The sequence below is a fragment of the Rhyacophila brunnea genome, unplaced genomic scaffold (assembly GCF_057557595.1).
Source record: "Rhyacophila brunnea isolate RB1 unplaced genomic scaffold, BYU_Rbru_1.0 scaffold_5, whole genome shotgun sequence".
NCBI lineage: Eukaryota > Metazoa > Arthropoda > Insecta > Trichoptera > Rhyacophilidae > Rhyacophila > Rhyacophila brunnea.
Window position 1 is genome coordinate 18,681,154 of NW_028233170.1, and position 23,770 is coordinate 18,704,923.

Here is a 23,770-nt window from a genome sequence, read left to right on the forward strand (position 1 = left end):
AATAAAACTATGGTACCTACCGATACCAAATATCATAATGCCTAAATCTCCCATCAAAAATCCTCCAATCGACAGAGTTGGGAATATAATGGTTATATTATTGTAACTGTAAATGAGTCAAGGCTAGACCAGGATGCACAGCGAAACAAACAAAAAGAAAGTTACCGTTATCTGTTTCTGGGCGGACGAAGGATCGAGAGTAGGTAATACGGTCAGTCGGTAACCTACCCCGAGCCACGAATGTCGCCTCTAAAAATACAATTTGCTACCTTTTCGCGCCAAAGCGTGCGTTTACAAAATAATGTTGTTAATAATTAATTGTTACTTGTTAAGCGAAATATACTTACGTCACTAAATGTCCCTGAATCAGTATTTTTAATAATGAAAAGTATAAATCAACACCCTAAGTAAACCTATACCTATCACTACTCAGCTGTTAAAAATCCCACTGTACACTTCCTGTAATTATATATTATGGATCAGAAACATAGTCAAGTTGCAGTTGCATGCTCAATATTAATTGTACATAAAACATAAAGAGACAAAACTAAATATTAATTGTCTAAAGAGATAAACAAGAGTTTACTGAAAACCTTAAATAGAGATGGGTAGGGCACATAGCGCAAAGAAGAGACAATCAGACAGAATAAGTAGAAACTGTCTGAAAGCTAGAGGCCAGCTGGATCAACAATATGGATGAGTTCTGCGGACTTAATGTGGAAGTGGAATCAATTTAGAGAGGTCTTCATGTATGCGTGGGTGAGGTTTTTATTGTCTCAGTTTACAACTCATAATAAAAACACCGTTAGTAGTAGAGATAGCATTAAAATATTTTTATAGATCACCAATTCAATTAAAATTTATAAATGAGTACATTTTTCCATTTTATATTAAAAAAAAATATATGCTATTATTTTTCCCTGCACTTATATTTGGCATTAAAATGTGAACAATGCCGAAACCGACCGCTAAGCGAATAATTGAGGCATGCGAAATAAGGCAATACCGTAATATTTTTAAAAATCCTGGGTGCGACAGTGCGACAGGTGCAAACATGCAAATGTTAAAGAATATTGAACGTATGTTGGTGTATTTTAGACATTGTTTGTTGAGGAAGGACAATTGAAAGGCTCTGGATAAAATGGTATCAACCCTAATGTTGGTTGAAACGTAATATATTAACGCCCACGATAGCCATGCGGCTTGGGCGTCGGCCTACAACGTCGTGAGTCCCAGATTCGAATCCTGGATCTGATAAGTACACATATTGTTTTTCAATGTGTGTTTGAGTCAGAGTTAAGACCTAACATCCATTTCTCGTAAAGCCCATAATATATTCTATCTTATTAGGATCGGATATGGTAAAATATAATACTAGAGCATGAATGAGAATAAGTTCTACGTATTTTTTTACCATGTTCAAACCTAAGAAGATTGGGTGGGTTTCTACAGAGTGGAGATTGTATTAACAGATTTTTGTTTTTACGAAAAAAAGCCAGATACGAAACATCTCTATATTCTGGGTCTAAAAACAACATTTTTATATATTTTTTAATTTCATTCAACCCAATAATATTAGAATAGTGAAGCAACGGTGTATTTAGTAATAAAAGAGAAATAATCAAAAACACTCAAGTTTTGGATATTACGTAAATCTATTATGACCTCAAGGGAATCGATCCCAGAGGCTCCGTATGAAAGGCTAGCGCGCTATGCACTGAACTATAAGGGTTGCAATTTATCAGACCTGAAATTCGAATTCAAAACCCACGAAAATATAGACCGACAAGTTACCGCTCGGCAGTGGCGAAGGGTGGAGGTAGGCTGTTAAGATCCGCCATAAATATTACACACTTAACTTTGTCAGTCATACATACTTGTTTTCATTGAAATAAGACTACATTTTACAGATGGTGTTGGTTAGTTTTTAAAATTCAATTAAACCCTGCGAAAACCAAGCCATAATATATAATAATCAAAAAATACTCGTATATCTATAAAATATCTAAAATTATGCAATTAAATCATACATAAATTTGGATATTTTATAGATAGAATAATATTTTTTATCTATTATAGTTTGGTTTAGGCATAGCTTGATGAATTAAAAAAATGAACCAACAATATGTGTCATACGTATTCTTAATCTAACGAAAACAAATAAGTAAGAATGAAAAAATGTGCACAATTTTGTCATATCGCCTAAAATATACCAATATAATTATGGTTTGGTTCAGACAGGGTTTAATTGATTTTTAAAATCCAACCAATACCATCTGTAAATTGTAGTCTTATTTCAATAAAAACATATACATTTGACTGAAAAAGGTTAATGTGCACTATTTATGGCGGATCTTAACAGCCTACCTCCACCCTTCGCCACTGCCGCTCGGTAATCATGGGATAAGTTATTAGTCAGACATATAAAATTAATTTAACATTTTAGTGATAATATTTATGTACAGGAACGTAATGACTCGTGTTCAAGGACATCAAAATGATGTGGTTTGATTCATTTATGAACGAAATTTAAAATATAATTAAAAGATCACGATGTTTTTCATTTGGAATGACTCATTCAAGAAAACCATCCACTTCACATATGAGTGGTTCACAAGCATAGTGAACCGAGTCCATTCTGGTTATTTTTGAGTAAGCTAGGTTTTAACATAGTATTTGAGTATTTCTTATTCTGTATGATTTTCGTTACATAATAACTTAAATGTACTCAAAATAATACTTCAGAATTGCAATCATACCTACCCTTACACAACTAGAAATACACAAATATTATGTTTGAACTAAGCTTATTCAAAAATAACCAGAATGGACTAGGTTCACTGTACTTGTGAAACACTCATATGTACGAGTATTTTGGAAACCGTAAACATCTAAAATCCAAAGTAATATGTGCTAAAGATCCCGAGAGCAATAATTAGAGCAAATTGTGAAGATGAAGTGTGGTACTTACTTCACAACTGCAAAGTCTACAAAGAATTTAGGGTATCCAATATAATCCAAATCATCAAAATATCTTTATTAAAATAGGTTGCTCATGTTCAACGAATGGACCTTAGTCGACCAGTCTGAAAAGTCTTTGACGCGAATTTACTGAGCGGAGGAGTGGAGGAAATTTCGGTGGCTGGATGGCTTGGTGCTGAATGCATGAGCGATTAGAATGCCGGATTGGAAGAGAAAAGTGGAGGATAAACCGAGCCGGAGAAGCCGACTAGAGAAAACCGAGGGCCACTCTAGGCTGTTACGCTACGAATGATTGTGACGCTGTTTTATACAGGGTTATTTAAATATTAAATACTGATACTCCGTAAAAACGCAGTATAAGAAGAATGTAAATTTCCTTGATAAGTTCAATGCAGCACTGAGTCTTTATTCAAAGCTGCTACCTCCAAAATGACCATTGGAAAAGAAGCAGAATCTTTAAATTTGCATTTAATAATATGATAAGATCACGAGTTTATATAAATTTAAGCTACATTTTAGTTTGGATTAGGTATATACATAGTGTATTAAATTTTACCTATTTCAATTTTGATCATCATTTATTATTCTAATAATCAAAGTATCACAAAGCATCAAGGAACAATGTATCTAATAAATTCCATTGTTTTACACAATATAATTGAGCTTATTTCAGTTGAAAACTTATGTTCTGTGATACTCATAATAACGTAAGAATGTATTTCCCTAAAGGTGCATGTTATACTGGGATCAATATCGGTTTATTTGTTTTACAGAATTGGAAATAATAAGACGTCAAACTCGTACCTAAATCAAAGCCGCAATGAAATAATATTGTTGACATTAGGCTGGTAACCCTAGAGCAGATTTTCTCTGTTTATTGTACTTAGACAAAATAAAATTTCGTGTATCGATATGATTTAATTATGATAGAAAAGATTTATATTATTATTATATTTACAATGAAATAATAATAAATAATAAAAATAAATTCTTTTGATAAAGGTAGAGAATTAAGACCCTTTCAATTAATCAGTAAGCTCTTTTTCTCCGAACCAATAATTATTTCTTTAATTTAATTAATCTATAAATATTTTATTCTAATAGTTGATGATTAATGTTTATAAACCTCCTGAACAGTCTAGACTTATTTCGTAAAAATCGTAAGTATATTATTCATATTAATATTGAAAAGTTAAAGGTTATTATGTTAGAAGATTATGAAAGAATACAAATATTTATTGAGTTATAATATGAAAAAATATGAATTCACAACGTAATATATAAATATTTTAAACAAATTCATAATTATAACATTTATACACTACAGTAATTAGTCAAATTCTTGAATTACAAAGTGACCAAAGAAATAAAAATCAAGGAATATCCTTCATCGTATCAGATGTGTAGCAATCATACCACTCAGAATTACAAGGGTTGCACACTTAAATATGTTTTGCTGTCAAAACAAAACAAAGTGACGGAAGCAATTATCAGCATTTTTTTAATCATAACCTAGATTAATAGTGTATATTATGATTTATTTAATTGCGACAATATCTCTTTGAATATATGGACTACATTTTGTATAAAAATAGTAAGAACGATCCATAACTCGACACTCATCTCGAGTCCATCACTCGGCTCACTACTCATCTCGAGTCTGGTATTACGAGACAGTCAACGGTCATTCCACTTGAGTCCAATCTCTCGGTTATATTAACACCTCGGTACATCGCCAGTCAGTTCAATAATATAGTCGATCTTATCAGTACATCTATACCCGCGATTATAGCATCACTCTGACATGTTTATCATTGTATTTATTTACTCTTATAACAATAAATGAACTCTCCTTTGGAGTCATCTAAATTCTAAGCAACCACGACCTTCATCACTTCACACCTCATCATTCTGCAAAGATATTGTGTCTTGTATGAAAAAGGTGTTCTTGTTTTTTAAAATTCGCCGCACTACAATGGTGTGGTCATCAGAAAATCCCGGTTTCTATTTCTCCGTATATTATCTCAACTATTCTTTAATATGGTTCTCAGTATATGCAAGGCTAGCCATGATTGGTACTCGAAACTGGCTGTAGTGATGATGGGAGAATTGCTGATTACATATTTCTTGAGAGCCTCAGAGGCTTCATTGTTGGTTCCCATTCGGACATTCGGAACCTTGAAATGAAAATATAAGATAATGATTTTTTTTAACAAACAGTATAATAAGTAAACACATACACAAATATAATAATGTATGCAGTGTAATATTGATCCTAACTGGTTTTGTCCATTCAGGGGTCAATTTTGAACTAATGGAGAATATTTTAACGAATACGAGTATGTTATTTTATGCCGAGGATTGAAAGTTATATTAGAAATACATTACGATCATGTTACGTGAGCTCACATGATAGAATCAACAGAATATTTGATAATACAAATTGACATCTTACAAAAATATTGTGTCAATAATTTGTTTTGTAGCTCTCTTATGCTCGAAATGCTTATTTTATACTCGAAAATGTGTAAATTTGCATAAAATTAAAAAAACGTTCTACCGCGCGTGAGATCGGTGATGTGGCATAATACGCATAAGGTGACCTTAGTATGGTTCTGATACATTTTGGTAGATTTTTTAAACTGATACTATTCGTTTTTGGCTCAAAGGGTTCTACAGGATGGGAGCACGTAAAAAAATATTGCATACTTTTTTTCCATGGCGAGAGTCTTCCGTGAGCTCACAGGGTTTCGTATGAAGTGATGGTAATATGATTCTAGCATTAAAACCTCAAAACTCGTATAAAAAAGTGCATAGATATTGTGGAAACTGGGGAAACTAAGAAAAACTTACAGATCTCCAACTGGTAATAGAAGACAGAAGAAATTAGGTGATAGAAAAATATATTTTAAGCAGCCGTAATCTATACTGGAATATGGTTCCAATAACGATAGTACTAATTATTAGCAGACTTACCAAATAGTCTAAATATATTGTTTTTAGAAATGAACGATAGATAGTTTTATAAAAAAAAGGTTCCCAAAAGCTAACGTCTGAACAATAGAATGATAGCTTTTGTAACATAAAAAATATTAGAACAATCAACACGCGCTATCCAATCGGATTGTTGTGTGATTTGTCGTTAGAGCTAGCGGCTATTGTCATGTGAGAGATACATGAAATCCTTTTTTTAGAATTGAAGTTATTTTTGGTGTACAGTGAATCTTCCATTAACTAAAATGACAATAAATCCATTAAACGAATCAACAAAATGTCACATTTGCTTAGAAAATAATGTGTTCTAAAAATATTTAAAAAGTAATTAAGGCACTTTACACTAGTTTATTCATGATACTTCACATGATCATATTTGTTTTTTTCTTGAATAAACTTGAATAGAATATTAATTATTCAACTTGAATATTATTTATATTTTAGTTAGAAGCCATTTGCGTTGCCCCAATTAGTGAGAATTAAGAACAAAAAGAGGTCGAGAGAACATTACAGTTTTTTTCTTTCTTGAGAAAAAAATATAGGTTTATCTTTCTTAATAATTCTCATTGCTTTAATAGCGATGTACTCATTATAAACTAATAATAATTGACCAACATAATTTGAATAAATAATTTAGCAAAAAGTTAATTCTTATTTTTTGGTACTAAACTAAGCCAGCATAGAGTTTTACAATATATTGTTCAACTCTATGTGGATAAAATTTAATATAAACTGAAAGAAACATGGACTTAAACTTATGACCCATGGCTTTAGAGGCAACACTACTTGTACTACTATACCGTGGTCGTATAAATATAAGCTCGTGTTAATGATAACAGCTAATCTTGTTTTTGATGAGATGCGAATGATATTTCCATTTTTTTTATTTTCCAAATCGCTGAGGTTCAAACCAGAAAACCATAAATGTCACGAAGAGTTGAAATTTTCGACATGTAGCGGAGACCGGGTGACAAATATTAAAGTTCACAATTGAATGTGATAGAACCGAGAAGTTATGCATATTGTCAAAACCAGAAAACTATTATAGTACCTCAGCCACATTATTAGAGGGCAATAGTATAGCATACCCCAATTAGTCATACAAGAAAAGACCAACGGTAAGCGCAGCGTAAGACGACTCCGCATTTATGGGCTTAAAAACCTCCGTGATTGGTACAAGTTCAACTCTACTGACCTGTGGGTCTATTCTATGCTTATCGACCGCTAAAGTGATAAAGTGAAAAATATTATCAAACTTAGGGTAGGTTTGTATCAAAATATTAGCACTTATTGTAACAATTACACGAAGCCGGTTTTTATTGTTGCAATAAGTGCTATATTTTAACAGCACCTATCTTGCTGCTGTTAAAATATCGCACTTATTGCAACAATAAAAACCGGCTTCGTGTAATTATTACAATAAGTGCTAATATTTTGATACAAACCTACCCTAAGTTTGATACTATTTATCAATTTAGTGTTCGATAAGTATAGAATAGACCCACTGTTCCGGGTAGCAGATAATAAGGCAAATATTGACCTGGCATGATTCGAAGAATATACGGTTATGAAATTGATTTTGAAATTATTGGCTGGGTTCCAGAGTACAACACGCTCTCTCGGGCCGAAAAAAAATTTTGCCAAGAGAAGTTACATTTTAATGGCATCTTTTCCGTGGCAAGGGCGAAAGATAACTAAACACTCATCGATTCTCAGGTATACGAATTCAAAAAACCTATGTTATTTTCTTTCGCTGAAAGACTGTTTTGTTAAAATGGCGCCAGTTTCAAACAAAAATCAAACTGCCTTCTCTAGTCAATTATGCATGATTACAATAATACATAATTCACACGTCTTGCTGGTGTATTTTTATGATGGCAACACTATCTTTTAATATAAAAGAAATAATAGTATTTATAATGAATAGTAAACGTATCAAAATATGATAATGCATGATAAACAAGTCCGCACGTTATAGAAATAATAAGTGGATTTGATGTTTATATTTACGTCTCGGGCCAGTTTTGATTATTTTAAGATGCGCCGAAGGCATCCAACCCCAATTTATATGGCACAGTTCATATCCCCGTCAAGTTTAATATTCTGAATGTCTGAGAAAAGCAGCAATACAACGAGATAAAATAAAATAACATAACCGTTTACGTCGGTCCACCCCCCAAAACCATCCCCAAACCGCCTCCGAACCTTGGGACTTTGAATTCTTTTTGTGGATTTACCATATCTTTATGAATTTTCCGTGCCTAGGTTTGTAACGACGTGCCATATGCCTTTGCTTTATAGGCTCGAAAGAATGATAGGCAGGCGCCACGCCGTGAAACGTGCCCAAACGATTTTTGGACGCCTAATCTAAATTCAAAAATTTACTACAGAAAGTAATATTCATCACAACATTGATATAAACTGCTCCCATATTGTATTTTAGTACCGCGCTAAATGAATCACTCTGTAACCGATTACTAGGTGCAAGGCAAATAAATCTATACCATTTACACAATAATACACTTCACGACATTTTATCTTGATTCAATAACGATAATATAATTATTATAAAATTATTCGTTATCCTAATATATTCGTTTTTTTTTTAAATTATTATTCACAATGTCCTTGCTTATTACTACAAGGTGGTTGTTAGAAATTTTGAACAATCGCAAACACCCAGGCATTGAGAATAACACATATATATTGTATCCTCACCGGGAATCTAACCCAGAACTCTCGAACTCTAGCGCTTATAGTTGCAAGTTTCACAATTATGTGTCATAGTTATTTTTAACAGTAGGCATGCATGCGGTGTCTTTTAAAATGAGGGGTGCTAATCAAAATAAGTCTTTTTATTTATCAAAAGAGCCAGTTATATTAGAATTACCTTTTATAAATGTATTTTACGTGAACTTGCTATCTATGCAATGTTTTATGTTGGATTTATGTGGAAAGTAAAATATTATTTCACCAATATAATACTTCATATTACATAATTTAGTTTCTTATATTACCAAACCTACGTTCATTTTTATCATTCTTTCCTTGGCGTTCCAATTAAGGAATAACGTGGTAAACTATACAGTTAGGTATATAAAATATAAATATTATCAATAAAATACTAAAAATATATTATAATTACGGTATTCGTTCAGTGTGTCCGTTCCTGATAAAATGGTTCAGAGCAGGTTCGGTTTTATGACAATTGGACCAATTGAGTTCAAGCGAGACTTACGCGTTGGGAGCGACACGAGAAAAACACGATCAATTTTCTAATAAAGCTATTCAGGGCCACTATTCAAAAAAAACAGTCTAAATTTAGGTTATTAGCGTTGTTAGATAGGCAGTACAAAATTGTCAACAGAAAGTGTCCTCCATGTGTTAAATATTTAGTAAATTAAAAGGCGTTATTTTAGTATCAAAATACTCGGTAAAATATTGGTTTAAGAAAAAAATTCAAGCTCTCTGTACACTTACAAGAAATCCATTTTCGAAAGAAACAATAATACATTATGGGGTGAAAACCGGACTTTTACGTAAATTGTATAAGTAATAGATATAACGATCAACATTAAATCAAATAGAGAATAAATATGTTAATCGGTGAACAAAACTTACAAAAGATGTTAGTAGAAAGGTTGTGTGGTCAAGATGAAAATTTATAGAATGGAGATCTCAAATGTGTCAATAAAGTATAGAGTATTGGATAATTACCGATTAGATAAATATATGACATAAGAGGAATCACCAATATAGACATAGGAGACGCCTGTATCAAGAAGTAGATATTTGTAGTTTGAAGAAAGAAGGAAAAAAAAATTCTCACAGGCATTGCATACCTACGTCAGAGATTTTGTTTACGAGTAAAATGTCATGGATGTAAAAATACGACAATAATAAAATGAATACGTCATGTTTTAAGACAGCATACCAATGTGTACGAGACACCATAATAAGCTGAAACTTAATACAATGTCTACAATTATTGTTGACGATACAATGGATATTGGCCACATTTTTGAGATCGAGACTAATATGTTGGGAAGAAATAAAACGTTACTTTTGCGGCCCGTGTTACTAATTCAATAAAAATTTAAATTTTAACCTCGATAATATTAAAAATAATGTCTGAGATGGTTTGAAATCCACATAGCTTCCGGCTCGAAATTTTCAATTTCCGGTCTGTAAAAACAAGTCTCGATTTAGACATCAACTAACATCTTTTATACCCTGACCAACACTCTCTGTCACCTAGCCCTGACACTTTTCAACCCTTAACGTTTTATTTTATTTTTTTAAATATAATTTAGTGTCAGTTCTACATTCTAATATTTTTCATCATATAAGATTTCAGATTACCATAATATATTTATATGACCTTTTGTGTATCTTGTCTTCAAGATAACTCATTATTTTATAAACCCTTAACAGCATGGAAAGGGGTAAGCCTTTCTACCATTGATTGGGCTTAATCTAAAATCATTGACACTATGTCGTTTTTTTATATTTTGTAGAACAATCAGGATCATTCATTGATCGGCAAATTGGTGTTAGGTATGTTATAAGCGATTTAAAATTTAGAGACAACTCTTTACCATTATAAGACAACTCGTTACTATAAAATGAGTGCAAACAATTAGAACCTCATTGATTAAAACTATGGTCTGAATTAGTTTCTGACCATAGTTTTAATCAATGAGGCATGAAGAATGAGAGCATGTAATATATTATTTTTAAAACTGCGTGTGATTCGATTATGGTCAGTTTTACAGTAAGCAAATGTAGTATGATTTAAAATACATGAAAATACTGTAGTATTATCTAAAAATATGTCTCCATTCTCATTTTAGGATAACATTATAAACTTGAATGACAGTATTATAATAAAATTAAAGTAACATGAACTCTTCATCTAAGTGAAATTCAAAATTTACAAGTGGCGCAACGTGGCATGGTAAGGTGCATGTTGGGCATACTGCGTAAAGATCACAAAAACAACTAATAAATAAGGAAGTAGATAATAGTACGCGATGTGATAAAGGTCCCTAAGCAGATGAAATGGCAATGGGCCGGACATGTCGCTCAGTGAGTGGACAGCCGCTGGATAAATGTCATCATACAGTGGTACCCAAAGGGCACTAAACGCACACCCACTGGATAGATGAGCTCATAAAGTTCGGTGAATGTACGTGGCGGCAAAGAACTAGGGACCGAGAAGAGTGGAGAGCACTGGATCGACCGCGGCTGATGATAATGATTATAAGTTAGGTAATTTTTCTAGTTGAATGAATTTATACCATACCTTTTCAAAAACCTTTTACATTCAGTAATAGTGTAGTGATTAATTAGTACTCAAACACAAACTTTCATTCTTATAATTATTTTATATCGAATTTATCATCTAATCAATTTTGATCCGTCTTATGTTTATACTTACGTAATATAAAATTTTTCTGTATTGAAAAGTATCAAATAAACCATTAAATGAGGGAAAATAGCAAAGTCGCCTCAGTGAATATCAGCAGCCATTAAATTGAAGCTGACATCGAGTAATTTACGATACTAATGATTTGGCATTTTAATAGGTAAAAATATGCTATCATTAGTTCAACGGTAGTAAATTTGCTATTTTTATTATGGTAATAAAATACGTAATTAGGTGTAAAATTGCGTTGATTTGGCATTAGAGTTTGTGCTAAGTCGCTAAATTAAAACTCTCACGAGATTTTAGGGATAATGGGTCAAAGTTATATGTTAGCATTTTCCAATAGAAACGGAAATATTGATAAAACTATGAAATATGTACAAACAGAGAACTAGTGGGTCGACCATATAATATATAGCAAATAAATGAAATATCGATTTATGATTCCATTCAAAGCTTTCAAACGATACTGATATTTCATTTAGTAATATTCTATAATATACCATAAGAAACTAAAATATAATATACCACAGCACAGTTTTAGTTTATTCGACAACAATATCAAACTATAAGTTGCTAATACAACTTTTCCAATAAGAAAATTGTGTGTTTACTCTGTGATCATTCCCGCCACTGATCATCTGTGCATAAAGTAAACATTTGTATTTTATAGATATTAACCTAATTCATGGAATTGTCATTTTATGGTTTAGTTTTAGTTATAAATTATATGAGCTCTCTTCACTTTTGTTATATTACTAGTGGCTGATTATACTAAAAAAAATGCGAAAAAAATAATATCATTACCTATAGAATGTGGTGATGAAATAATATCATTACCCATAGCCCACGGTGGCCACGTGGCTTAAGCGTTGGACTATCATGCCGTGGGTCCCAGGTTCGAATCCTGGGTCTGGCAAGTATACATATTGTTTTTCAATTTGTGTGTGAGTCAGGGTATGGACCTAATAGGTTGAGCAAGTGGCTGACATCCATTTCTCGTAAAAACAAAATCTGTTAATACAAACCTCTACTCTGTGGACGCCCATATGATCCTATTAGGATTGCACATGGTTGACAAAAAAAAAATGTATGGTAGTCATACAAAATTTAAATGACCAAAGACAATATTCTGTTTTTTAGATGATTTCGAATATTTTTTTTGAAATGAAATGAAAAAAATCCATTACTTATAATGATATTATTTATCCAGTTATGTTCTTTAAACCTGAATAGTTGAAAACTAGTTTTTCCTAGGTATATATTACTGTAGGTGCAATAAGTGATAAGTAGATATATATACAAACTAGATTTTCATAGGTAGGTACATATACGTAATACAATATTATTCCGTATTCCCCAATTGCATCGTTTTCATTATTTTTTATAAGATCGTAACGAAAATATTTATACATTTTTAATGAAATTTTATGACAACAAGATATTGGACATATTTAAATTAAGGAATAAGATTACATTTTCTCCTTTGAAAGGAAGCAAAGACCCTTGTAATATTCTGGCAAATAATTAAAAGTAGGAAGATGGTGACAGTATGATATTATGAGATATAACGAGGATAACATTTTGCGTCCTTAAAAGTACCTACGAATAAGTTAAATTATTGAGTTATGACCAAACTTTGTTAGCGTCTGACCTAAATTTTTCATAGAACTTATTTTTACCATTGAATACGTAGCATGTAGATGATAATAAACTTTCTCGCGTAAGTATTTTGGTTTCGAACTGTGAATATTCAGTTTTCTGCAAATAAAGTATTATTAATCTAGTAATTACGAGAAATTAGATAAAAATAGTGTTTGTAATATAATCAACATGATAGTGTGAAACAAAAATATTGATTTATCAATGGTTTCATGAAATACGTAGTTAGTAAAAATAAAATTAAAAAAAAACTGTTACGATTTGGTGCTCTCAACAGGACAGTCAAATTGCTGGGATCCATGAATCAAGATAATAATTATTTGCGCTTGCTAACCATCAAAGATGAACTCTGGTTGAATTATTGTACTTTATAATATAACTCAGGTGGAGTCTTGATTTAATATGAACAGTAAGTCGTTGAAAAAACCGAAGACCGAATCAAAGACCAAAGCCAAAATATATTGATGTGAAGCTAAAAAAAAAGTTACTAAAGATTATTAATTATGAATTGGTTGCTAGTCATTTAACATTGCAGATTCAGTTTACACTATTAACGCTTGCTAAATCACAAGAAATTTAACACTTTCTAAATATGCAAAATTTTAACAAAAAGAATTCTGAAATATGAATTATTCGTTGTGAATACAAAATAATATATTTTTTTATGAAACATCACTTAAAATCACAATAAACAGTATGTCGGTCGTAAATTATAACCTATTAATCATTAAAAAATGCCGTCAAAGTTAGTGACTAGAGTTTATAAACATCGTCTTTTAATAGGCTGACATAATATAGGATATTGATATTTTTTGGTAGGTACCTAATAATTGAACCTCAATAAAAAAATCTAAGAATATTATCAAGCATTACCATAAAAAAGCTTGTTTGACTTCTTCGAGTTGTTATCCAAACTATTTGGTCAACACGCATATATTTTATATATATAATAAAGATAGATACCTACTTATATATTACTACTATCTACTGCTTGTCCTTTTTTTCAATTTAGTACACAATTATTTATTACTCTGAACATTGTTGATTGTGTATTAGCCAATCGCTGTATTTCGTAATACTGTTTTATTCTTAACAAATAAATACATAAGATAATTTAATAGAACGTATTATTGTGAGTATTAATGTACCGATTAAGTATATTAGGAATTAAATAAAGAAAAAATCAATGACATATTTATCACACAACGGCAAGAGAAATTTTCTCAGACAATGTGATTATTATTAGTTATGAGACTAGAAGATAAATAATGACAAATAAATCTATTTTAGTATAATATTATGTAATGTTTGTAATGAGATAGTGTACTCTTTATTCGAAATCAAATTGTCGTCAATAATGGATATTTGCGGTGAAAGTAACGAGAAAATATTAAATCTTTTTATCCAATGGACGATGTCATACGAATTCAATTTCAATTATTACACTGAGTATTCGCTTCTTAATCCTAGGATAATCCTGCGAGATTATCTGAAAGGATAAACCTTTTGACTTTATTCGCCGGGATTTCCTGAAAATTTTGAACCTGCTATACTTAGTTTGGAAACGGTTTTCGAATTAGAATCAGTAAATGTATTGAGCTTAATGAATCGTTCGGAATAAAGTTTTCCCCAATGAGTATGTCAGCATTATACGAAAACACCTTAATGCTATCCTTAAACCAAAATTTCACTCTTTTAGTAAAAATAAAAGAAGACTTTTAAAATATCAAAATCAGACTAACTATAATAATTAGTATTTAAAGTGTTCCTTGTAGTCAATATCTTCATAGATGAGAATATATTATTATTAAATCATGATCTCCACTCATCGGAAAAGCCTCTTGAAGATCCTTTGTCATTTACAATTACTGTAATCTGCAGTTATGATTTATTTACTTTATTTTTTCATTCCAATAAGTCGGGATCCTTTTACATCCTCTTCAACCTTCCACGATATCAAAATCAGTTGAAAATAATCTATAAGCATCGCTTTTATTGCAATGCAGATAAAGCTAATTTTTCAATAACTTTTATCTGTTTATAAATGGATACGAATTGTATAAGCGTACTCAGATAGGCTAGATTAATATATGGGTCATGGTATCCAATTCCGTCTATTTAAAAAGTTAATGCATTCTCTTCAACAAGACACGAGTCTAATTTATTGAACATGCCCAGCTCACTTTTCAAGTAAATAGTATTTGCATTATTTTTATATTTTTGTTTATTAATGTAGTATTTTCATTAGTTTTTTATATCATATTATAAAATTATTAAAATATACACAAAAAATATTTGTATTCAAGCTTTTTATACTATGCGATTTCATAAGTATCCATGAAAATGTCTACACAAAAGATCCTAATAAACAAATCAAAAATTTTACATTTCGTGATATAGGTAATTTAGTAAAGTGTTTAACGCAGAATTATTTTGACATTTTTACGTATTAACTCATTTATGTATTTTATGTATTAATAATAATTTTATGTATTAATAAATACTTTTTTTGTACTTGATAATAATGCTGAATAAATATTATAGAATACTGAAATGTCATTTTGACATTTCATATTGATTTATATAGTAACGCACGTATATATTAATAATTTAGTTGCTAGAAACCGCTTAGCAACCTATAATTGTGAGTAGTAAATATTACTTTTAACGATTTTTTTCCGAAACATACAAAATAGAATTAACTGAAAATTAATTCAATTCTGCTTAAAGATGGCCAAAAGTATTAAAAGAATACATTGTCGTCGTGTTCTTATATATTCTAAAAGATTCAAATGTCCAGCTAGTCGGAAAGTTAGTTAAAAATCTTCAATCGTCCAATACAAATCTTGGACAAACAAGAAAAATTTGTACTGTACAGACAAGAAAAAATCTGTACCGGACAAACAAGAATACGAGCTATTAAAAACGTTGTAATAAAATATCAGTGCCTGAGGTTAACAACTTGTAGTAAAATATAGGTTATAATCAATGGCTATAATTAGTATTGAGGTAATTTTATATTATACATCTGTTGTAAGGAATGTAATTCAATCCTGAAATCGGACGCGGTATTAAATTTGTGGCCTCAGTATCGTTTACGTCAATAAATTTAAATTATTATTATTAAAAAATCGTATGTTTATAAAAGTTATGAACCTTATCGAAAATAATGATTTAATTATATTATATTATATTGGTGACACAGTTTCATATACATATTTTATATATAATAAAACTTTATGAACGATCTATTATGCAGTAAGTATTATATTTTTAAAATTTCGATAGTTTGTGCTTAATTACAAATACCGCACGCTTCTAAACAGCTGGGTCTCATGGGGGTAGTTAAGACATGAACTGCTCACAGGTGAAACATTCTAAGGGAGGTAATTTACAGAAGTAAATGTGAATAATATCATTGTGAGAGTAGGTTTCGTAGAAACGAGATTTTTTTCGCCTGCAGCGCTGATAACGTCATGTAAATCACAGATTTTTTTAATATTGTATTTTTACATTTAATATTAATAAGTATTACCGTAAAATGGGGTGAATAGACACTATGACACAACACAAAGATTCTTTTTTTAATGATGTTGATATCAGTTATCAAAGAGCAAACCAAAGCAACTCAAAGATCTGTCAAAACTGAAACAAATGCATTATATTTTGATGCATGTGGATTGTTATTCTTTCTGACTACTCAAATTTTTTTCTGTTATTTCAGTAAATGTTAGTAAAACTATGTTATTATTGTTATTAACTCTTTTTTTTTATTTTCTATAAACTAAAGATGTTTTTGTTAGATATTTAATTAAGTTTTGGCATTATTAGCTACTTTTTACAGAATTCCCTAGACATTAGCAATTTAATGTACTTATATATTTTTTTTTGGAAAGAAGTTAAATGTCAAGATCTTTTCCACACATAAATAAGTATGCGTTGTTGTAAAACTCGCTCATTTTACAACGTTTTTTTATTACAACGTTTTTCTTAGCTCATATTCTTATTTGTCCGGTGGTTGTTTGTCCAGTACAAATCTTGCAATCGATTTTTGCTAACTGTCCGACTAGCTAGACATTTGAAACTTTTAGAAAATATCAGAACACGATGCCAATGCATTTTTTAAATACTTTTAGCCATCTTTAAGTAGAATTTAATTCATTTTCAGTTAATTCTGTTTTGTATAAAAAGTTATTTTGATACCATTATTGATTGCTAGGGGGTCCTAGCAACTAAATTATTAATATATACGTGCGTTACTATGGAAATCAATATGAAACGACATTTTATTATTCAGTATTTCTATCAAGTACAATTTTTTTTTTGATCGTTTAAGCTAGTCAAGCCAAGCTTATATGATTCAACAGAAAATTTAAAAACGTTGTATATAAAACGTTATTTTTATCTTGTAATTATTTATAGTTATTTGTCACTTATCGGTGCCTATTTAAATTGATTTTATTTTTATTTGATATTCAACGTTATTTTATCACTGTTGATGGATTTAACCAAGATATACAAAAAGTTTGAAAGCCTTGAAAGTCTTATATCTATATTCCGTCCGGCTCTCTGGATTATATGGTGATTTGCACATTATCAGTTCTAATATGCTTTCGTTTTTTATTTTGAAGATCCATTAACACATTTTCTCAATAAGAGATTTGACCATTCAAAATATCCATACTGTCCACGACTAGAATATTGATATAATTTTTAAAATTGTTTATTGTCTGTTTCCTGGATTTCGAGACATTTGGCCCTTTGAAGACGGCGACTGAGATCGGTTTTCGCTTGACTGATAAAACAAGTGAGTGATATTCAATTGAGTACAAAAAACGGCGAATAAGTATAGAAATCCAAAAAGGTAATGCAGTCGGTATTTTAGGTATTCTTAAGGTATTCGGGGGACTATCAGAAAAAAAATATCTACTTGGGGAAACCTAGTATATCAATAGTTTTATAATTATTATTTTATTTGTCTATAAATACGTAATATAATAAATCATATTATATAAGTGTTTGTTTGAAATAATAATATCAGTAATATATTATAATCCATGCAAATGATATCAGTCCTTATCATGAATATTTTTTTTGCTAGTAATTTTTATATTATGTACAAACTATTTGATGACATGAACGTAATTAAAATTAAGTCAATATATAGACCTATAATTATTATATTGATAGAATATTCCGTTGAACCATATCCATAGCCTTGATCAGTAGAAATATCATTTTTTTGGAAAACTATTGTCATAAAAATAATTTCTCTCCGAAATATATGTTTTGTTGAACAGCCGACATTAAAAGACACAAATATTTTTTGAAAGGCTTACCGACTTGGATATTAAGGTAGTATAACTTAGGTCATAAAGTAAATTTATAGTAGTGGTAGGCTCGTGGATCGCCACGATCTTTTAATTTAATTTGTATTTGCTATGAGAAGGTTAAATAAATGAAATTGTGAATACTTTTGGGAGGAAGAACTCTCTTCCTATTTATACGCAAGATACATTTTACTTTTGCTAACCGAGTATTGCTATCAACAATAAATTGCGACGCGAATAATCAAATACTAATATTTACACTTCCTTAAATAAGGAAGAAAAGTGATTAAAATTCATACATTTCCCTTTGTTCAATACAAGGTTTCGCAAGTGAATTCTACAATTTGTAAATAAGAACAGGAAGTCTAGAGAGCATTTATATTTAAATACCTAAAGATAAATTAGAGAATTTCGTGAAATTATCTGGTAAATGAATGAAATTTTGCGTTGCGTTTAAATTGTAAGAAATACCTTCTAATAAACCAATATTAACCAACACACCGGAAAGTTGCGATATTTGCTTTATATCGTAGATATTATTGCAAATATGAGCGCAGCTGTTTACTTTTAACTGTTACAAATAGTATTTAATTGTATATAAAATAAAGAAAATTAGTATTAAGCAAATTTGGACGTACAAATTTGTCAGAAAGAAAAAAATATCTTAAGTACTATATTTTTATTTAAAGTGTGAGTGCATGATATAAACGGAAAAAATAACAAACGCAAAGAAAACGTTAAGTATATATTCATATTTTTTTATATAAAGTACCTAGTTATCATGAAATAGGTACCTATATCAGATTAGCTAAATAAAAATAAATTGCCATGTTCGATTGTAAACAAAGCATATAGCAGTGGCGAATGGTGAAGGTAGGCTGCTATGATCCTACACAAATAGTGCACATTAAACTTTATCAGTTATTCATATTTGTTTTTATTGAACTAAGACTAGTTTTTAAAAACAATTTAACATTGCCTAAATCAAACCATAATACTTGTTGTGATGTATTGTTATGGGCGATTCGACAAAATAGTGTACACATTTTCATTTATACTTATTTGTTTTTATTGAATTAAGAATAAGTACATATTACATACGTTGTTGGTTAGTTTTTAAAATTCTTTAAGGCATGTCTAACCAAACAATAGTAGATAAAAATATTATTTTATGTATAAAATATCAAAAACGATGCATGGTTTAAAAGCATAATTTTTGATATTTTAGAGATAGACTAGTTTTTTTTTACTATTATCCATTATGGCTTGGTTTTTGCAGAGTTAATTTAATTTAAAAAAAACTAACCAACAATATCTGTAATTTGTAGACTTAGTTCAATGAAAACAAATACGTATGGCTGACAAAGTTTATTGTGGACTATTTATGTCAGATTTTAACATCCTACCTCCACCCTTCGCAACTGCTATATAGACATTCACAGAGTGGAGGTAAATTAATATATTTTTTTTATTTACGAGAAATGGATGTTAGCTACATAGAAAAAAAACATGTGTGTTTTCCAGACATAGAATTTGAAGCCGAGATCCACTACTTTATAAGCCAATACGTTACCGCACGGCTATCACTTACGATAGCCAAATATACGCTATTTTAATAATAACACAACGTTTACCTAAGGTCACAAACACACAAGTGGAACATATTGATATCCGAAGCTACTTCCTAGGATATAGTTATTACAGTTTCAATTGGAGTCACACACAATAGATTAATAATTCTGTCCATTGAAAGAACAACTAACAAATTATATGCACTCAATTATTGAAATATTTTTTTAGCAATACAACATGCCTAGAAACCCAATGATAGTAGTGTATTTAGTAATATAAGAGAAATAATCACAAACACCCAGGCTTTGAGAAAATCATATAACTATAATGTGTCCTCGCCTGGAATCGAGTTCGGCGCTCCCGGATGAAAAGCCAGCGCCTTACCCATTGCACTACGAGAGCCGCCTATGGGACTACAGTTCAGTTAATTATTAAGAACATAAGTTTTTTCATCCATTCGTATATATCGGTAAAATAGATAGGTAGAGGTAAAATAAAGATTGTACTTAATTTTTATACTAAGTACAGTGTGTAAGTATACATATTCCGTTTCTTATATGATAAACCTTATACCTAGGACTTATTAAAAAATATACCTTACCTACATTATTGTATATTAAAAACTAATAGGAATATTATAAAACATAATATTTTATATATCCAAGTAGGTTTATCTAATATTTTAATCATTTGAGAGGTTCTATGTTTTTCATTTTCGTAGACATGTTATCAATTCTTATGTAAGTAGGTTTGTATTTTCATTAAAGATGTAGAATATATTTTAAATTACATGAGTTTCAAAGCTGCTAGACTTCGAGACATCTACGTCATGTATTACACGACAACTAAAAAAATAACAACTCCTATTAAGGTTTAGCATGATCGCATACTGTATGTTCATACATTTATTCCATATTGTTTCCCATGTGCACCTGTGACATGAAAATGCTTGTAAGCAGCTTTTATAAATGCATTCATTGAATACAAATTGTATTAAAGTATTTCGGCACTTGAAACCATTATCGTTTAAACGCATATTATGTATGCATGTTCATATATTTAGGTTTAATGGCACCATAATACTGTTTGAAATGTTGTATACTAAATATTCATTATTTGTATTACGTACATAATATTAAAAAACATAACGAAATATTCCACACAATATAATATTATCTATAAGTGTACCCAGTTTCACCTGCTTTAATAGGATATTTTAAAATGAATTAATACATTAAGCTTAATAATCATATTATGAATTTTAATTCGTTATAAATGTGGTAGGTTTTAATTGAATTATTATAAATGTATTTAATTAGTCGCCATTACATTTATTATGAATTAGTTTTACTTGATTGATCTAATTATATTATATTCGATTTTGATTTCAAAATGGATACTTATTTTATATAGCCTGAAATAATAACATAATTATTATAGAATGAAGCTGAGTAAATTTAACTGAATTATTTTTCAAAATATTTTTTCGAGTATTATATTTAATTCAAAAAAATATTATTATCTATAAATTGTGCGTATGAAATCAATTAAATATTGTCAGTTGAGAATTTTCTATTAAAACGGATGAAAACGGCCGTGATTGTTATTAAATTGGGTGTATAGAATACATGTGATATAATATTGTGCCATATTTTAATTAATAGTTGACAGTATTAACGTGAATAATTATTATTTATTTGGTAAACACAAATGAGAAAATAAATAAATTATATACTTTATAATATATAGATACAAAGTGTTATACTTATCTACTTTTCTTCAAATTCATCTTTCCTGTATTATGTAATAATTCTTACTTTCAAGATAATCAAAATCGAAAAAAAGATAGAAAAATCTTACTTTTTTATTTAAAGATTGTCAAGATATGTATTCTTGGCAAAAGTATTTGGAGACACTTCCGGTATATGTTCAACGTAGAATAGTTTGATCTATCACATATTTATATTTTTCCTTTTCACTTTGGTCACTTTTTCACGTCAGATAGAAAATATCAAAGTTCGACATACATTCACAGTTTTCCCCTAAACTACACCATTCTGCTCAAATTTTCTTTGCATCCCTTCTGTTTTTGGAAAAGGAATATGAAGAATATAATAATTTGGAATAATACATAAAAATAATTATTATTGTCATTTCCGCCTCAAAATATATGATATATTTTTGTAAAAAAAAATCATCTCTTTTCCTAGTTTAGTAAGACATAATATATAGAGACAAATTATTATAAAAAAAGTCTTATTCACACAATTTTGCTACATACGTTTTTAATTAATAATATCGATTTGAGCAAAGTATCTAATTTATATAGCTACAGGTAATATTGGTGTATCTATGTGATGTTTGGATACATTTCGGGTTATAAGTTTTTGAAAATAAACAACGATATTATGTAGTTACAGTAAAAAATGGCTGTTATACAGTTATGATTAAATACGTATGTATCCCTGAAAATCAGGTAGTTTCAAAAAGATAGTGTACAGGCACTATATTATATTATAGCCGTTACAGGTTGCATGGAAACGGACATATTGAAGGAAAATCACATGATATTAAAAATGAATATTTAAATTTGTCAGTATTTTTTTGTGTGATCTAAAGCTTGTACACAATATCAAGATTATCAACAAGATAATAAATAAACAATGTCTTGTATAAACTTTATTAATGAATCAGGCTGCTTATCATAAGAAACTCTGCGTAGAGTTAAGGAACATGGCGTAGAAAGAGGTGAATCTGGACGGAGTGAACGGCGGATACTTTTTTGATGTTATTTTAGAAATTCAGTGAATTAGGTGTAGTATCTTTTTTGAGTCACTTATTATATGTTCATTTGTTTAATAAAATTATATTTGATTATAAATTACGATACATAAAATATCAAGATTGTTAAACAGCAACTTATTAAGAATAATTAATGCGATCATAATTTAACATAATAAAGTTAGTATTTAAATACTTCACAAATGAAAATTCAAAATTCCTTATACAATACCTACTATTATGTATGGCCATTATTTTAACGGCGTAGGATTGTAGTATATTCGATGGATGCCAGTAATGTGTTTTAGTGGAAGAAAATGACCACATATGTTATGCAAATGCGTCAATTTAAAATGTGCGTATAATGACTGTCAATAATCTTAGTCATTACTATTATAACACGTTTTGGATTTCACAATGTTCACGTAAAAGCAATAAAATCCCTCTGTACCGTTACATAAAACACAAAAGTATATTCGCGTCACGAGATTTAACATGCATATTAGATATCAACCCATTTATATTTTTACGAGGCACCAATTTTTATTACAGCTGTGCTCCTCGCCCATTTCCAGAGCAATCATTTTAACAGTAAAATTTAAATGATTATTTCTATACGACTCGATAAAACTCCGGCGTTTTTCTCAAATTTTTAAATGAGTGCTACCGATTATTCACTCAAATTGCTTTACTTATTACGCGCATTAAATTTCTATCAGCATTATAATCATCTCAATTAATTGTTTCAAAAAAAAAAACTCCAAGTGGCTGCCTCCTTGAAAATATATTGTACAGATATACTTACGGGGAGATTATTATAATATGAGTTATTACTTCATATATTTTATGATGTTTTTCTCCGGATATCAATCAAATGTTACAATGTTTTATACTTGGAAATATTCCAATATTACACAACTCAGAACGTTAGTAATATATTTTTAAATATATTTTATCATATGAATATAATATATATATTATAAAGAATATCAATACGGTTTTTTATTATATATATTACTAG

At 29.8% G+C, this 23,770-nt stretch overlaps 1 pseudogene; it reads right to left on the reverse strand.

The window, feature by feature from the left end:
- Nucleotides 1–5,098: 5,098 nt before the first annotated feature.
- Nucleotides 5,099–23,770, reverse strand: part of LOC147066127 (large ribosomal subunit protein uL30 pseudogene) — a 128,318-nt pseudogene continuing 109,646 nt past the window's right edge.